Below are 18,699 nucleotides of genomic sequence, written 5' to 3'. Positions count from 1 at the left end.
TTACCGTTTGTGCCTGCCCACTCCAATTTAGGATGTAATATTATTGGTTTTAGCCACAGAATTTTTGTAATTTCTTTCATGATTTTCCAAAATGTCACAATCACTGTCAAAATATCATCATTTAAAGAGCTCTGGAGGCGCCGAGGAGGTGAGAAAATTCTGAACAAAATAGAATGATTTTTAGAGTTATAAAAACGATATGAAAAATCACGGACCAAATCCTATATATGGCGTGGGTCATACCATAGTCGAATTGACATGGAATGCCATATACATAACATCGCGAGAAGGGCGATAATTTCTGCGATATCGTAGCAGCGGGGCGACAAAAGTTTCCCCTTTAACTTCCTAATTTAACAACCTGGATGACATTCCATTACCACAGCAAGAAAAAATGATTATCGCCAAGGAAATTGACTAGCGTTGATTACAACGATAACAAACAATGGAAATTTATTCGCGTTTCCATCTCGATAATGCACCGCGATAAAATTGTGTCACCAAAAAACGTGGGGTGAAAACTCAAAAGTTGTAGTAACCTTTGGGTCATTTCATCACCAACCTCGATTCAGGTTGTAATGCTTTGCAATGCGGTTGTCGAATAAAGGCTCCTGTCCCAAAGCATTGAGTGTCAGTCACCCTGCTGTATCGGAGCGTCCCGAAGGAACGAAATAGAGAGAAAGAGGTAGAGCTAAGGCAGGGCACGCGCATTGGTAAGAGACGCTGCGCTCGCGCGAGCGAAGCGAGCGATTGAATGAGAACCAAGACGCTCGAAGAAACGCAGAGAGAAAAACAAAAAAAAAAAAAAGAAAGAAGAACGTAATCGGCCGGGGTGTGCGGAACAGGGGGAAATCCGCGTGTGCGCATGCGCGCGAGTTGCGTGCGGCATGGAGCCAAGTCGTTGACAGCGCAGGCCGCGCCGTTTGGCAAACAGTAGTCAGTCGACGTCCGAGGCGTGTGGGTGGGTGAATTCATGCCGGAGTTCCTGAATCAGCCAGTCTAGACGTCTGCGAAGGTTTTGAAAAAATAACAAAAACAAAGACTCGGGCTTCGCCGGGAAACTTGAAGAAGAGTCTTCCAAGAAGGAGGAATAGGGTACTTTGGACTTTGTCGACGGTTGACCGATACCTTGTGATGAAAAAAAAAGAAGTCCGTGAAGGCGGTTGAAATCGTTGACTGATTGCGAGCGATAGTGTCGATAGTGCGCGAGTTCAATTCCGAGTTTAAAAACTCAAAGCTGAACCGCGTTCTGCGTACCGTTCGAGAAAAGTGCTTTGGGGATGGATTTCCAGTGTTACATTTCAGTGATCAGTTACAGTTTATCGTTACCCACGACGATGATTAGTGGTGCTCGTTATGGTTGCTGAAACTTCTGACTGTTGCAACGGTTCGAATCGTTTTAGGATTCTTCGGGAGATTCAAGGTCAGTAGGTGCCACTTTAACGAAGACCATTGGAGAACAGTTGCCAGTTTGAAGTATTCTTCAGACTCTTCCATCGATATTCTCGAAAACGATATACTTACCAGCAATCAGAGTGTACTTTGTCGTTTAGTTCGTTCATACGGAGAAACGAGAAGGGGGGGGGGGGGGGGGGGGGGGGTGGAATTTTCAGAGGGTAATGGAAAAGGGTGGGATTGATTACTGGTTCGGAGCAGCTGATCGAAATGTCAAAATTGGCTGGACGTGACGTACGAAGATGTTACGAGGTTGAAACTAGTAACGTTGGATTTAACGATGGATGTTTAGGAAAATAATTGTTACTTCGATTCCTAGTATTGTCTTAAATTCAGCTAGTAAATTATAAGTAATAAAACATGTTTATATTTCGAGAAGCGAACTCCTTAAAAAATTTGTTCTAAAATTGTAAAACAAGGATGATTCATCCATCATGTTTCGTTTTGTTAACGTTACTAACTTCAGTCCCGTAGGACGTTCCGATTTTGAAACTCTTTGACCTTTGGAACAGGTTCTTCAGCCGGTTATGTGGATGCTCCTCTAATCGCGGTTATTGGCCATTAAATGAGATATGCGGTTCCCTGATCAACAACCGAGGCCGTTTACCTGTCATTAACCGCGAATTCGAAGCTTCCGAAATGTGACATAATGTTCCGAATTTGCAGTTTCCAATTACACGTTGAAGTTTAGGAACGATTCGGTCGCCACGTTTCACTTCCATTTCTTCAAGTTGTTCTTCCGTTACACGGATCAACGTTATTGCCAATATAGTCGGACAGATTCGTACAACCAGAACTGAATTTTTCACTTGTAGGAAATTTTTCATCTCGACCTTCGCAGCAGGTGTGAATCAATATTCTCACTCACCTTCGTTCTTATTATTTCCTTGCCTCGTTGTTTGGAAGCAGTTTAAAGAGAAGCGCCGATTGTGAGAATTTGCACTCGCGTATTCGAATCAACGCGTTTACTCATCGTCGTGATTATTCTAAAATGCGGATAAAAAGACAGCTGTAGTTCTAATTATACTGCTCGGAAATCCGAGAGAAGTTGATACGATATATCGCAAATTCAAGAGAAGATAAGTACTTGGCGATACGAATTACGAACATGATTGGTGAAAAAATGTAATAAATATTCGATGAGTAACGTAGAAATGACTTGTTCACAAGTTTGCATCATTATTCGAAAGCAGATTCGTGAAATTCGATTCAATTCGTACCAATTAGACTAAAGGCTCGTTTGACTAGACGTAATCTACTCGAAAATCAACAAACCAGATACTCTGATTAATACCACATTGTTTCGTCTCCGATGATAGTTATCTACGTATGCCTGGCGATGTGTGCTATAATTAACGTCAGATACGTCTACGAGTCGCGAGGTTAACTCGGTTCCCTTACAACCCAAAGAAATATAAATCGGATGGCATTGAACTGCGTGAGTGAAGCTAGAAGTAGACCAAAGCCGATTATTTATTTATTTATTTATTTTTTGCATTGTACGTCACTTTGTAGGGTAACAAATTCAAACATTTTGGCGATAAGAACGTGACTTTTGGCGATATATGTAGGAGTGCAGAAAATATTCAACACTGGGTGCATTTTCACTACAACGATTCGAAATACTCGCAATGATTTCACCAAGGCTATGACCTACTTCCGGTAATCGTGAAGAAGAACTGCACTGGCATAGAATTTATGGTACTTGGCGAGTTTGGCCTTCGAAACGAACGAAAATATTTTTAAAATTTTAAAGGTTTTTGGTATGCATTTTTTACATCTTTTACACTAAATTCGCATCATTAGAAGATCCTCGTTTTAATGTATCAGGGTGATGCATAGAGTGCAATTTTAATAAAAGTGAAAATTCATTACACGCAAGGTCTTTCATTTAATATTTTTAGCACAGAATACGGATTTTTCTGTCATAAGCTACTTGAAATTGACCACAAATTGTCGTACGATTTTTTAATTGCTTCATTTTAAAAGAAAATACATTATTTTTAAGAATCATGACAAAAAATTAACCGTTTTTCAACACATACTTTAGGGTATATTATTACCAAGTGCGTGAAAAATAATTACATTAAACAACGTGTAAGAATTTCAGGTGGATCGGTTAGAAAATTTCGGAGAAACTTTGCACGGAAGTTGGAAGAATCAAAAATTAAGAAAAATTCATTCAAAGCTTGAACGGTTTATTAAATTTCCGTACTCAGAGGAGGCATGTAAGTGTACAAAAATGTAAAAATGAAAAAATGCTTCGTTAAATTCAGTAATTTTGGAACGTAAAAAAAAATTTGGGGCGAAGAAATTTACATCTTGCTAACTTAGAGTGACTTTGAAGCAGTCGAGAGTCGAAACTATGACTATATTTTGCTTTATTTATACGCTTTTGAATTTTTGTTTTTCTTGAAAAGAGTAGCATGGATTGTCACCAAATATAGTCTAGTTTTCGTTTTTATGACACATATTGTTAAAGATTTTCGGTAAGCTTTTTGTACCAGTACGAGAAAAGAAGTTCAACTATTCTTCAACGCAGGAAAACTTTGTATATAGGTATATAATAACAATTCCAACGTATTCAAACACGTTGTGAAAATTATTCTCCTCCCAAAATCCTCCGCCAGAACAAACTGAACGTCCAATGTCTGAACGCCTTTGCATTTATTGCTCGTAGATGTGAAATTTTTCAGTAACAGAATTCTTTAGTGTTCGAAATTGGATCCTGAGAGTATTCTCGAAACGTAAAACACAAATATGTAAATTTGCCTTTCACTTCAGTGCAGTTGGAAAGCAGGTACAATTGTGTTTGTTTTGTCGCAACAACTTCGACAAGATTCTTGTCTGAAATTCTATCGAGTCGCTTTGAGAGTGGAATGTCGATTATTTGGACATCTTCAACTGTATAATAGTCCCATGATCACCTGCTCTCCAATCAAACCTTTATTTCGAAATAAAGTAAAACGGGGTTAAAATTTTGGCGAATTTGAACTCAACCGGTAAAAACTCGACCGACAAATGGGATTAAAAAAGAATCGTGTATTTTGGGGTCGTCGTTGTGATTGCGGGGCTGAAATCGGCAGCAAATGTTGGCAGCCTTTTCCAGCCTCCAGACTCCAGGCTCGATCCTCAGTCCGATGAAACATGCGGTCAAACCGGTTGTCCCGGGTTCTGCCGGTCAGCCTGGTTCATCGGGGTCCTTAAGGCCCTCCGGGTCACCGGGTCATCAGGGTCGACCGGGACTCGACGCAGATCGGTGTTCCGGAAAGGACGCGGCCGACTCGCGAATCGGATCGGAAATATTTAACCTAATTTATACAATTTGAATGAATTTAGGGACGTGAAATGATTAAATGAATAAGGAACACGAATTGTACAAGTGTTCTAATACAGATGTTATTTTTATATGTTTATTGCAAGAACATCAGAAAGGTAAAAGTAATTTTTTGTAAACAGGTGGTTCTCGCGAAATTTAAAGCAAAAAAAAAAAAATACTGCGCACACACACACTCGTGACATATTCAAAATACGCCTCTTGATAACGGTTATTTAATTATCAAAAGTAAGCTCGCTGGTTATCAGGACACTAAATTAAACAAGTGACTAGAAATTATCAACACTAAATCACAGCAAGGCTTAGAGTACAACAAAAGTATAGCATAATACGATCACGTGAAATGTAATGAGAATAATGATTGAATGAATAGTGGCAAAGTACACCAAAAAATTCATCATTTCATCGTAAAGTTGAGGAACAAGATGCGGTTTTGCATTTCCGTAGATGATGTACTACTTATTGTTTCTGCGACGTTAATAAATAATTGGTCGTAACCAGAAATAAATAAGGAAGAGATATCCTTGGCGAATAAAATTCGGCACGACTGTGACTTGGAACAACTTCTACCTTGTAATGATATAATGAAACTGTTTTTTTTTTTCTTTTGTTGCCATGTCCATAAATATCGGCAGTTTATTCGGGAGTGATCCGACTTGTGTAAAAATATATTGAAACCAGGCTTAAAATTGATCGTTGAATAGAAATTACTCGATAAGGGTGGTTTTTTTTCACCCGGCAACGATCCATCCCAGAGAAACCGGAGGGAACGAGTAACCGTATCGAAGGCTAATCGTGACGGGCTTCTAAATCATTTTGGAATTTATCTCGCTCGCGTGTTCGGTTAGAAGGCGCGTGAGTTTGAGCACGCAGCCACCAACCTGGCCGCATTCCGCGGGCGCAGCTCTTCGCCGCGGAATCCGAATAAGGCGCAAACTTTCCGCCGCCTCTGTCCAAGATCGAGCCTCATTAAGGGGTCACATGGGTTTGGAAATGTTAGGAAACAAATTTTTTTCTTATTACATCAATTTTTATTCAATAATAGAATATTTGTCCAAAGTTTCAAGTCAATTGGAGTAAAAGTCTAGGAGAGAGAAAGAGTGAGAGAGAGAGAGAGAGAGAGATAGTCTTTGGAACTACGTCTCATTGCATCGTTCTTTTCTGGAATCTATATTTTTTGAAAAAAAATTGAAAAAACAAATAATAAACGTAGTACCTGAATTGAAAGAAAATAAAAGTTATCGTCTTTTTCGTTTTAACGAAATATCGTTGCCTACCAAAAAAACGGTCTCTTGAAAATATATCTTATTTTTGTTTACATTTTCACCCGAAAGCGACAATTTTTATTACGCCTTATTTTGATATAAAAACGAAAACTCGAAAGCCAGACCTCGTAAGTCTTATCCGATCGAGTTTAAATTTGGGGGGTACTTTTTTCTCAACATAAACAACAGTTTTACTAGGAATCTCCGCTGAAACAAAGGAAATTCATTTTTTTTTTTCTCGGCGAACCGCTCCAGTACCTGTACTGTACGTATTCGTTCATGCAGAACCGAATCGACGAAAGCTCTTTTCGGATACCTGAAAGAAGCATCAACCTCGCGTGTATATTCCCGAGACGAGGTGTTTATTGAGCGATTGCGCCTTTGCGAGAAGAAGAGGGCTTGTCGTGTTTTCTTTGGAGCTGTTGGTGGTGGTGGTGGTGGTGGTGGTTTATAACACTGTAGAGCCCAACACTGTAAAGCTCCTAGGGCAAGATCGGTCCGCGGGTTTCTTCGGGTTAAGAAAGCGGCGTGCGTCTGTTATACACACAGTAAGAAAAATAAACGGGCATACTTTTTTCGGGTGTTAATAATAAGTCCGGTGTGTAATGGACTTCCGAAAAGAAATAACTTTCCCTTGTGCCGGCCGTGTTTCGCCGGAGGAAAGGGGGATTAGAACCCGCGGGTAATAATGAACCGGCTACCTGCGCTAACACCTATTCGTATATCGATCAAACGCCTCTCTCTTTCTCTTTCTCTCTCTCTCTCTCTCTCTCTCTCTCTCTCTCTCTCTCTCTCTCTCTCTCTCTCTCTCTCTCTCTCTCCCTCTATTTCTCCAGCCCAAACGGAGATTGTGCGAAAAGCCTACGTTGAGGAAATTAGCGAATGAAAAATCAATGTCCACCAAATTGTTCCGAGCTTCGGTTCGTTCTTCGTTTTCCACAGATTCGCAATCAAGTGTCGTGAAGCGTTTTATGGGAAAAATAAAAGCCACACGCCGCACCGTTTCAATAACTTTCACAAATTGTCAACGATCAAACTCGATAAAATTAATTCGAATGATTTTACGCGACGTCGAGCGACTCTACGTACCTTGTGAAGTTTCGTTTTTATAAAAAAAAAAACCTGAATCTAAAACTTTGGCACGCGAATTTAATCTGTCCCAGTTCTTTTTCTACAGTATAGTTATAACAGCTGTAAAGTACCTTATTACTGTTTCAGTCGGTAAGCGGCTGTGTTATGAATTATTATATATATATATATTTTTTTTTTTTCTTCACAATGATTATAATGTTACATGAAATTATTATAATGAAATATTGAGCGTTACCACGCCAAGTGAATTTCCACGAGGGTATGAAGCAGGTAAAAATTCCACCACATCGGGTTCTTTGGAAAATATTACCGACCTCTCCTAGAAAATTTCAATCTTTGAAGGTGTATGTAAAACCAGGTCTGTGTCTACCTATTCATGTACATCTTACTTAACGTGTAGGTGTAAGTATACTCACAATTCTTCTCAGCGATACGTGAAAGACGGAAAATGGAAGTACAGTGTGGAGGAAACGGCGTGTATATATAAGTTTATATATACATACATATACATACATACGTATATATATATCGGAAAGGTCGATTCAGCCCGCAAGCCCCGTTGCTTCGTTATTTTCTGAAGCATCAAAAATGCACGAGTTACGCTTGTTAAGGTACACATCGTCTTCGCATCTCGGAGCGGCGGGGTTCGAGAAATCGAGAGGTTGAAATCTAAAAAAAAAAACGGTGGAACGGAGAATAATCAGAGGTATAAAAATGGGGTGTAAAATAATAGAGCGTTCGAGTTTATTGCTCGATGCTTCCGCAGGCGTTCTTTGATTATAATCGATTTGAAAATACGTCCGATCGGCCATAAAACACCTCTCAGATTTAGGGTTCATTTGCGATAATGCGGGGCGGAGAAGAGGTTTTCAAAGGTATTCCGGAAGAAAAAGTCCCGCATTATGGGCTCGTTAGGTCGTGAGAAGAAAAATTACCAAGCATAATACCGTCAGCTTTTCACTGATTGAAGAAAGAAAAAAGAAAAAAGAAAAACAAAGGAAAGAAAAAATGCCGCTATGAGTTACTCACACTTTCTCATTAATTTATCGGAAATTCGATGGACGGATTCTTGGTCAAATCGATCAATCGGTTGATCAATCAATCAGTCAATCGAACCATCAATCGATCGATCAATCATTTATTCTGTGAGTCGGTCAAGCCTGCCATAATAAATCTGACGCTTAATATCAATGCCGGAGGTTTGAACACATACGAGATTAGAGTTATCGCTACGCACTGCGATCTAAATACCGCGTGTTGGTGAAACGGCGTGAATCTTTATTGTACAAGAGATTTTCCTACGGCATGGAAAAACGGAGCGTGTGTGCCGATCGACGGTGACACAAAGAACGGCTGTTACTTATAATAACTCATCGCTGTTTGTACAAGGGGTCATCGACCTCCTTCCGTCACTCACAAACCCGCGGCGCAAAGTTAAACACACCGTAAGTCCCGCGAGAACGGTGCAGCTATAAGAAGGAGTGTGTAAAAAAGTGGGGGGAAAGGAAAAACCAGCGACAAAAGGCTGAAAACATTATCAAGAAATCATAAAATATAAATTAAATTTTATAGCCTTGGAATGACGACAACACCAATTGACTCGTGACTGATATTGTCGTTAGAAAAAATTTCACCGATCCGTATTCAGGGTAGTGTGGCTGTCACGCGCCGTAGATCTGGAGTAGGTTCTATTGCCAGCGAAATAGATACATGGACGAGTAGAGAGAGAGAGAGAGAGAAAGAAGGAGATCCGGTGTAGCAATTTGTGTCATTACCAATTGTTACAGAGTGGCAGGTCACCGGAGGGATTTGTTCGACGTATGTTACACAGCTGTAAAATCTCGTATGACACGTGTACGTGAAGTTAATGATGTTGAACGTGCAGTCCGCCGAGCGTGTCCATGATGATGTACGCCAAGTCGCTCTCCGCTTCGCGCTTGGAAAATAATTTGTTCGTAATGACCAAAATTTGGTCGATATGTTGACATTTCGTAACCCGATAAGTGTACGATTCCGGCAGTGTTTCGTCGGGGAAGGTCAAAGAAGGACATTTTTATGTGATTGATAGCATAAACGTAGCTGCCAGCCATCTTTGGGCTGCAATTTATTATAGGAAAAGAATATGTAATTTGATACGATGTAAAGGAAAAGATAAACCAGGGTGGCCACGTATCAGGGCATTCTAGAATACCTGAAAATGTCATGGAATTCAAAAAGTCTACAATGGTTAGTGAAACGACAGGGGTTTTTGCGGAAAGTCAGGAAATATCGCTTACTATATTTTTTTTCATACAAATATATCCCGCAATTTCTTTAAGGTTTAGAAAAATTAGATAGAATATAGATTTTTATTACCATCGTCGGAAGGTTCTCTTCAAACTTTGAATATTCCTAAATATTACCATACACGCGATTGCGCATATCGGTTAGATGGGACAGTGTGACAGAAGTGACAGTTCGTAATTTCATGAGAAAGAAGAAAAAATAAAAATAAATGATGTAGAATATACTTATATTTTTTTTCAATTTCCTATAACTAATTTATCCGAATTGGTCAGGGAAAATTATAAGATTTTTGCCTGAAAAACCTGAAAAAGTCTGGGAATTCCGTAGTGGAGATTTAGTGGCCACCCTGATAATCGATGGCTTTTTAATTAAATAATTCCGAGTGCTACGTGCGTTAACAATTTATTTGAGGTTAAGCACACGCTTACCGTACTATACTGTAATTTCTACTATAAGTATAATTATCGTACAATACTTCGCATATTTTCCTCAAATAAAATATAATGTAGCACGTTAGCTACAACATTATATGTACTATGCGGACTGCTAACACTGCAATAAAATTCATTTACAAAGTGATTTTTTTAAGGGGGGAAACCGGTTTATGAGGTCGAAATTTGCTGTTTTTCATGATTTTTTTTAACCAGGAAGGAATAATCACAAATTGTTTAAACTTGGAGGATATTTTATTTATGTTTTCAAGTGCACTTTAAAATTTTTTCAAACGATTTCCGCCGGAAATAGTGGAGTTACCGCGTGCAGTCCATGGGCGATTGCCATCCGAGCATTTGGCTGGCGTACATCCCGGACGTCGCAATTTTTGTCTGTAATCATCAGGATTTTTTTTTTCCATTAAAAACATATTTTCTAAGAATATGAACCTAATTTTGATCAAACAAATTTAAAATTGCATGTTTTTGAGGTGTTTGAACACAATGTCATGTTTTTATACTATATTTTTTCATCTTCCTTGCATAAAAACATATATTTTTAATAACAATATAATCCCCGAATTTGGTTCATGTTACGTGGAATTGAATAAAGAATATCTACACCAAATTTCAGAACGATAGATCAATAACTTTTTGACCTAGAATGTACGCTAATCGAAAAAAAGTCGTTTCGAGAAAAACGCGTTTGAAATAAAATGTAGCGAAAACGAGAAATTCAAGGCAGTAATTAATTATAAAACATGCTCACCGGTTAATCAGCTATTCCAGCACCATATAGCAATCCCTCTTCTTGCTCATATGCGTCATTCTATTATTCAATAGCACAACGGTATTGAGGCAGGTAGCTGGAAAAGAAGGGCCTGGGCGACCGCTCCGTTATAATTACCGTGCGCTTCTTCACAGAACCGACGGGCGGTCACTTAAGTGCTCATTGCATTCGAACTAATGGGAATTTTGCTTTGAAATTTTGACCACATATTCTTGAATAGTTATACTAACGATTCATGCAATAAAAAAAAGACTATTTTTCGATCGGTCTAAACTGGTTTCCCCCCTTAAACAAGCAAAAAGTTTCCTCGGAGTGCACCTCGTGCGGAAACGAACCATAGACAATTATTTAAAAGGGAGAGGAAACCGATAGTCGATGGTTAAGCTTGTTCTCCTGAATGTCGTTCCACAGTCGAATATGAAGCAAACTGTTCTGGCGTGCAGCCAGAACCCTTTACAACTCTCTGACTATGTGCTTGTGACCCGGAATGAACGCACACGCTTTACACCCACTTGTGCACCCACACCATGATGGGGTGTCCTGGGCACGGATCTTTGGCACGAAAGGTTAGACGACCAAAGCAACTACAACCGAGGTACCAACCACCCTGAACACTCTACAATCCCTCTCTTTCTCTCTCTACGAGTATTTTTCTTTGTCATTCCGAGTCCATTGCGGACCCTTATATGCTCTAATTTTTAGACTAACGCCAAGTTCAAACTGCCGAAGAGAAATTCCTGGGACAAATTGTCCATGGCGTGTGTTTCTTGTCCTGATAAAGCGTTTGAGCCTTTGATCACATCTCTCTGGCGGTATGCAGAGCACCGCGGCTTCGTGGATGATGATCTCGTTTCCTCTTCCGTTTCATTCGCGATGGCTTAGTCGGGAAATATCCTGTTCGGGTAACGGCAATAAAGTCAGTATCAAATACGTGGCCGCAAGCAATGAGACCGAGACTCCCGGCCGCCGCGTGCTTTACACACTGTTCTCATTTGCACAACCGCAAGTGAATTGATGCATGAATTATGCACCAGCTGGAGTGATGCACAGATTTCCTGTACTTGGGAACACACCAGCTTTAGACGGTCTGGAGGAGAAACGAGGAAAGACCTTGACAAAGCACCATCTGCACGATGGTTCGCTGCGCTTAGATATGGATCCTCTTCCTTCCTTCTTTCCTTCATTCATTCATCGTTACGCAAGACGGGATGATGACGCCGTATGTTTGATCCCATTCTGATATGTAATCCAGAGAAATATTACGCGAGCAGATTGGATTTCTCATCTCGTGCGTAGCATGAATCATCGTCCGTCGAGTTACGGTGATAAAACACCTTTTGCAACGCTACTGTTTGAATGGAAGTAAAATAAAAAATGATTAGAGAAAAATGCAGTGGAATTCGACGCTTCAGCTTTACTGTTTATGGATCTAGTGTATCGGCATATGTAGGTACCCAACGCAGTACATCGAAGGAAGTCTGACGCTAACGTAGTACGTGGTATGATGTACCTCATACGGTTGTTCGCTGGCTACCGGGGATAGAAACACTTTGAGAGTATTTTTCTCCTTTTATTCCTTTCTTTGTTCCATTCTTTCTGTGTTCCAAGAAATATGCCAATACGAATAAGATGCTCGTGTCTCTCAAATTTCCTTCAACTCCCCTGGGCAAAGCTGAAGGTACACACTACCGTTGTTTCACCACCGCTACATCCATATACCTGCCGGATGAGTTGCTCTCGGTTTTACCTTTTCCCAACTCTAAGTCCGCCCGCTCTCACTCCTCCGCCTCCTTTTCCTTCCTTGTGGACTTCGTATTTCCTTCACTTGCTAATCATTATTACTTTCTTGTCCTTTAGTACTAACGTAACTGCAAACCTCTCCCGATTATAGTCGTGATTAATCACCGACTGCAATCATGAGCTGGAGTCTAGGAAAGACGGGATATACCAATAGTGAACTTGTAATTATTATTTCAGTCAAATGAAATATTATTACCAAGGGTCGTCTCTTCGTATTCTAAACAGGTTCATTCAATAATTACAATATACATATAAAAGCTTCGAGCAATAATTCATGACGGTCAATTTATTTGATTTGTAAATCGTTATATAGGATTCACGATAAATCTTTGCAGTCTAACTTTCATTCATCCATCCATCTCTCATTCATTCATACATATATAATTTCTCACTTGTTCCGATAGTGTGTTAAACATTGTTCATGCCAGTATACTAATTATCGTACTTTCGTAGAGAGCTCCTTATTCTTCAAGATACTTTTAATGAACACGTCGAACTTTACACGAGTTTCAGAAAATCTTTGAAATACGTTCATCAAGTATATTTTACACGTCGTGCTTCGAATAGAGGGACCGAGCAAGCGAGATAGCTGCTTTCGAGAAGACAGATGTAATTGGCGAACGAGTACGTCACGTGATTGACCCTATTAGTCAAATTATCTTCACAACATTATCATTCATTGTTATGACTCTCAGCGGGAAAATACTTGAATCGTTACATACTTGATCTACAGTCGACATTATTTTTACAGCATCAATTTGATCTTGTATAATGGTTCCAAGGATAAAGATTAGTCATTCGGAAGCTACGTAATCGATGAAACTGACTTGAAGAGGTCCTCTTTGGGTTTTGGTTTCCACCATTTACGTTGAGCATATTTTTTTTTACTCCTCCCGCAACAGGGTCATTTCCTTTGGTTATCATCGTAAGAAGCGCGTGCCAAACTTTCCCGTCAAACTTTGAATGAAACTTTTCGTTTCATTTTAAGTTTTTACGACCCTGCAATTTATATACCAACCAGCCGACCCGCGCTGCGACACCGGCTTCCACAAATTCCTAATACCTACCTACCTACCAACCTACCTCGCGGACTCCGCGGTGTATAAACTTCCTTTCTCGGCTAACTGTTCCAGAAATAACTTTCCCGGGCATCCAGCCATCCCGAAGAGCTGCAGATTATTCACTCGCAGTCGATCGTTACGCGACTCTCATTCAGTTTCTACCTACAAACGACCGAATCTTATTAACCCGCAACCTTACGCGAGGGATTATCGACGCTAAGCGAACACTTTACACAGTCTACAATTAATTCCACCCAGCTGATTAAATAGTTACGCGATATTGATTCATCCTCGGTTTATACAAGGTACAGCTTGGTAATGCCCAAATAGCGGGTAACGCGTTTCAAGTAAACAGTAATATTCGTAATGAAAATGATGGGCACGTGGCACGTTTCGCGCATCAAATCGAGCGCTTCGATCGCCTCTGCGTTTTATAACGGCACATTTTCACCATCGATTTTTCTGTCAAATACAAAATTGTATAGAATCGCTATTTCCGGTGAGAATGGACTCTCGTTTTTATTTTTGTCTAGCCGAATTACATGCTACTCCTCTACTTATTCAACCGACTTTTATACTTCGGTGAAACTCCGTAATTATTGTTACCGATATATCGTGTAATGTTAACGTTAAGTGCTGATAACGATCATCAGGTGTCCATATGTACCGAGCAATAGCATTTCGGATACTTATGTCCTATCCGTAAAAGCTTTTTGTACGCGGAAGATCTCCTTCAATATATAGAATCGTTGAATGTTTCGGAGGTATGGCTTATTTGACCTTAAAGCAGTAATGCGTTCTTTGTTTTGGAATACTCGTGTCATTTGAACTTGAATCGTCCGACAAAAACGCGCCGATACAATTCCTGTAACTCCTCCATTATGCAGAAACTCTGCGCTAATGGACGGATCCATAAATTGTGCGACGGACGAGAAATAGCGAAATTTAGGCTGGCATATAGACATAAGGAGTAGAAATTGGGTGGGTACTTGAAAATGTCTCAGACGGTGGATGATCCTCGTTACGAACACCCTTGCCACGACGCGGATGGCGGTGGCGGAGCGGCGCTTGTTAAACGTGATCGAAGTAGGAATCAACCCCTCGGCATTGAAGTGGGTGTCGGTGATCAGTACGGGGCTGGCGAAGCGGCTCGCTATCGAGAAATCGGACGATTTCCGTGCAGCCCGTGACCCAAGGTTAGGGGCTGGGGGTAGAACGAGGCGTCAAGTGACAGAGGCTGGGCTTCATCGTCGTCCGAACGTCCAGCTTGTTATAATTCGATTATGAGCTTTCGATCAGTCCCGCAGCGCCGAACGGGCGAACACATGATCATGATCGACTGCAGGAGTCGGGTCAATTAGTCGGGGATCCGGTGAAACATCGCCAATCGATGGACAAATTTTCGAGCACAGAGGATGATGGATCGGCTGATCGTTTAAAGTCCCGTTTCGTTCAAGCCATAGTTGCACGTTCTCAACTAGGACGCCACTGCGGCACCGGCTGCTCGTCCAAACAAGGCCTTACAACAGCTGCAGTGCGACTGATGCTGCACCGCTCCTATTCTCGGTAAGGGGTCAGATTCCGACGCTATAAGTCAATGCTAATTAATTGGGTCAACTGGATTTTCCCCCGGCCATAAGACGGACGGTTATGGAGCACCGGGTCTGATGGTCTTGGTCTCGCAACGTGACCCCTCAATGGATCATCGGTCAAACGCTGATCGTTCCGCGTGTGTTTTTCTCTTAGTCCGACCGTACCTACTCCAACATTGACCTGAAGAAGATAATAGGCGTCTTGAAGAAACAAGCTCTATTGGCAAAAGTGGTAGAGGTATGTCGGCTTGGAAGCGAGGCGCATGGACGTTAAAGCCAGCTGAATCATCCTCCGTTGCACGCTGAGCTCTAGCTTTAGAACGCTGCTAGTTTCCCAGTTACAATGTTTGTGGAAGTAATACACCACCTATACGCAAGGCCGTAAACGCGTTCGCCACCGCATTAATCATTCCTTGACACGTGACGCCTACCATATATCCATCCTCTGCCTTGTGTGTGTGTGTGTGTCTACTATAACGTGGCGGAGGTACTCGGTGCTGTCTGACGATGTTTAGCCATACCCGTCTCATCCTATAACCGGCTACCCGGCCAAGTTTCGTTTCGATTAATCTAACTTGGCCTAGACATCCTTCCGATGGTGATTATCCCGGCGTAAAGCGCCCTGCCATCCTGATCTGGGTGACAGTTTTCGAGCGGTGAGAGAGGGGAAACACCTTTTTGGCCTGGGAGCCAAACGGAGAGAAGGACGAAAGGGAGGACACACTGGGGAAAACACACAAATTGAACGGCAAAGTGTATTCCAAGGTGATAAAAGTCTTCGGCTCACTCAGCTCCTTCGGGACCGCGATTGAAACTCACGGGCTTCTGCCGAGGGCAGGCCTCAGCAGTCGTTAACCGTCCGACTCGATGACCGTTTTCGATACAGTCCTGGTGTACCGCCTTTTCAGCGCTTCTCGAAGGACGGCATGCATCGCACCCCGCAGGGTCTTCTTTTCCCCTTATCTTTATGGATTTGATCATGAAACTGGGTACCCTGCAGACCCGACGTTTCTTCTTCATCCTTCTTTGGATTTGATCATGTAACTGGTACCCTAGCGACCCGACGTTTCTTCTTCAGCCTTCTCTTGGTCTTGCTGATCTTTCGAGTATATTTCTGTCTCTCAAGTAACGCGGGACTCATTCATCCATATTAGAGTCACGAAACAGCTTATCCGAACGAAATCGAGCGTAAGAAAGGCTGATCGCTTATAGCTGTTCCGAAAGGCCAAGTGTCTGACACGTGTTCCTCGAAATATGGTCGTATAATTGACATGCCTGATACGTTTTGTAGCCAAGGAGGTGACGGGGAAGGGCAGCGTTCGATTCCCTCTTGGTTCGTCTCGATCAACCGTGCCATTGCAGGTGTGGCTGAGTTCACGGTCGAACAACTCTCTAATTTCGAGATTGCTCCGGCTTGTCGTCCTCTCCAAACTTTCGGAGATTCGCTTGCAAAATCGGAAAGACGTTTCGGCGAATATACGCCATTTCCGTCACCACTGTCACCGTCGGAATTGACACTCCCCTCAGTGGTTCTTATGGTAGTCGAAGCTCATTTCGTTTCTTCGATCACTCAATTAATCGGATTCCGAAATCGATTTCAACCACGTTTTACCTGTTACGTGTAGGTTGATGCGACTTCACCGCAAATCCGTTTCACTGAAACAGAATTCATAAATTCTCAAATATTTTATAGTTGCTAATTGTGTTTTTTGCTATGCTATTTGACTAACGCTCAGGTTTTCTCTTCTTTTACAGGTCAGCCGGTGCTGTAGTCTCGTCTCTGCTGAAGGTGAGTTTTTAGCCACATATATTTTCGTTCCACTCTTTCCTCTACTCAACTTGCTAGGTTATCGTTTCGCGCCTAATTTGTTTCCTAAAATTATTTTCACTCTTCTCTTTATTATATTTGACATATCTTTCGTGTTGAATTTTACTAAACGAATTGCTTTTTGATATATTATATTTCTTGACCCGGCGACAGATTTCGTTTAGGCTAAAAGTATAGTATACGACAAGCACTCTGAAACATCTGTTCTCAAATACCCTCTTATTTTTCAAAAGTTCCACCTTGAGGATATGTTTACATTGTCATTGGGGGGGTTTTGTAACATACACATGACATTTATTTTCCGCTCAAACTTGAGATAGTTCCAATAATTCTCAACAGTTCTTGGCTTCGATTCGCGGCTGCGTGTATCGACGTGTAATATTTTCGTCCAGCCAATTGACTTCATCTCATGTTGTAAACGCAGCCGCGTATACGCCTGTCACGCAGACGAGGGTACATGTGTGATTGCGTAAGAAACAGGAGACTAGGAAAAAAAAGAAAAAAAAATTACAAAGTAAATTTAAACAGGCACAGTATACTCTCAAGGCATACACAGCTGCGCAACGATCATTGATGAACACGTTACATACATCGGCGTTATGTAATGTTTGCAAAAGTGATGACGTACGTTTTGCGATATTCGCGGTGGAAAAATTTTCAGTATCGCATCATTGGCTGCTGCAGCCATCGAAACTTGGATCGAAAGCTTTTCTTTTGCAATGTTTACAGAGAAAGGAAAAATTTCTAGCAGCATTATTTTCGTTTCTTACATAGTTTCCGGATCATCGCGTTTGCTGAATCGATACACGCGAAATGGGAATCTTACAAATTATGATTGATCGCTACTTTCCCGCTCCAGCGTAGCGGACAGTGATCAATCGAGCCATCTAGCCAGCAGCTCGCTTCTCGGCGCTGATCGATTGCCCGAATTCGCGTTCTCCTGCCCGCCTTACCAACCAAATTTTAATTACTCTCCTTCGCAAATTGCTGTGTTCCTTTGCCGGTGTCGATATCCACCTTGTAGATCCGGTTCACGTGCGATGAGCCCTCGCCAAAAACAAATTTCCCAACGAAGAAGAAGAAGAAAAAGAAGAAGGAGGAGGAGGAGGAGGATGGAAGAGATGAGACCGTACTCCAGTTTTTCCTTGCTACTCTGTCGACAGATCATCATGCATCCATCCCATTCGACCTCTCACAAGGAAAGTATCCCAGGTCGATCTCTTCGATTTAATTTCTTTTGCAATAAGTTATAGTAGAGTAAAAACTAAACGACACGTATTTTGTTTCATCTGCCATTAAACACTTTTAAGGGAGTGAAACCATCCTCCAAATTAAGGCATGTCAAGAGGTGATTTGGTAGTTTCTTTTCTCAATTGAGGAAATTACATTTTTCATTTCTCGTTGTGAGAAAATTTTTCCAGTTGGATTGGTTAAAAAATATTACGTTCTTGTGGGTGAAACTGCCGAATCACCCCTTGACATGCCTTACTTTGGAGGGTGGTTTTACCCCCTGAAAGTGTTTAGTGGCAGATGAAAGAAAACACGTGTCGCTTAGTTTTTAATCTACTGTAACATATTGCAAAAGAAATCAAATCGGAGTGATCGACTTGGGATACATTCCTCGTAAGTCGCAGACTGCTCAAAGGTCCGTCATTACGCGTCTTCCAATCTTCAGAACATCGCCTTGCACGTTGATTCACGGATAGTTGGAATGCCAACTCGACGTGCGACGTTCATGAAATACGTATTCGTAGGACATGTC

At 41.3% G+C, this 18,699-nt stretch overlaps 1 protein-coding gene across 2 annotated transcripts in view; it reads left to right on the top strand.

Moving 5' to 3' along the window:
- Positions 1 to 946: 946 nt before the first annotated feature.
- Positions 947 to 18,699, top strand: part of LOC107219802 (putative polypeptide N-acetylgalactosaminyltransferase 9) — a 195,960-nt gene continuing 178,207 nt past the window's right edge. For both annotated transcript variants that reach the window (XM_015658146.2, XM_046736699.1), the window contains exons 1-2: positions 947 to 1,423; positions 16,865 to 16,898. The gene's annotated coding sequence lies outside the window, so the exon portion shown is untranslated. The remainder of the gene's footprint in view (positions 1,424 to 16,864; positions 16,899 to 18,699) is intronic.

This window comes from Neodiprion lecontei, chromosome 4 (assembly GCF_021901455.1).
Source record: "Neodiprion lecontei isolate iyNeoLeco1 chromosome 4, iyNeoLeco1.1, whole genome shotgun sequence".
Taxonomy (NCBI): domain Eukaryota; kingdom Metazoa; phylum Arthropoda; class Insecta; order Hymenoptera; family Diprionidae; genus Neodiprion; species Neodiprion lecontei.
Note: the sequence above shows the minus strand (reverse complement) of the source record. Positions and strands in the feature narration are given on the sequence as shown.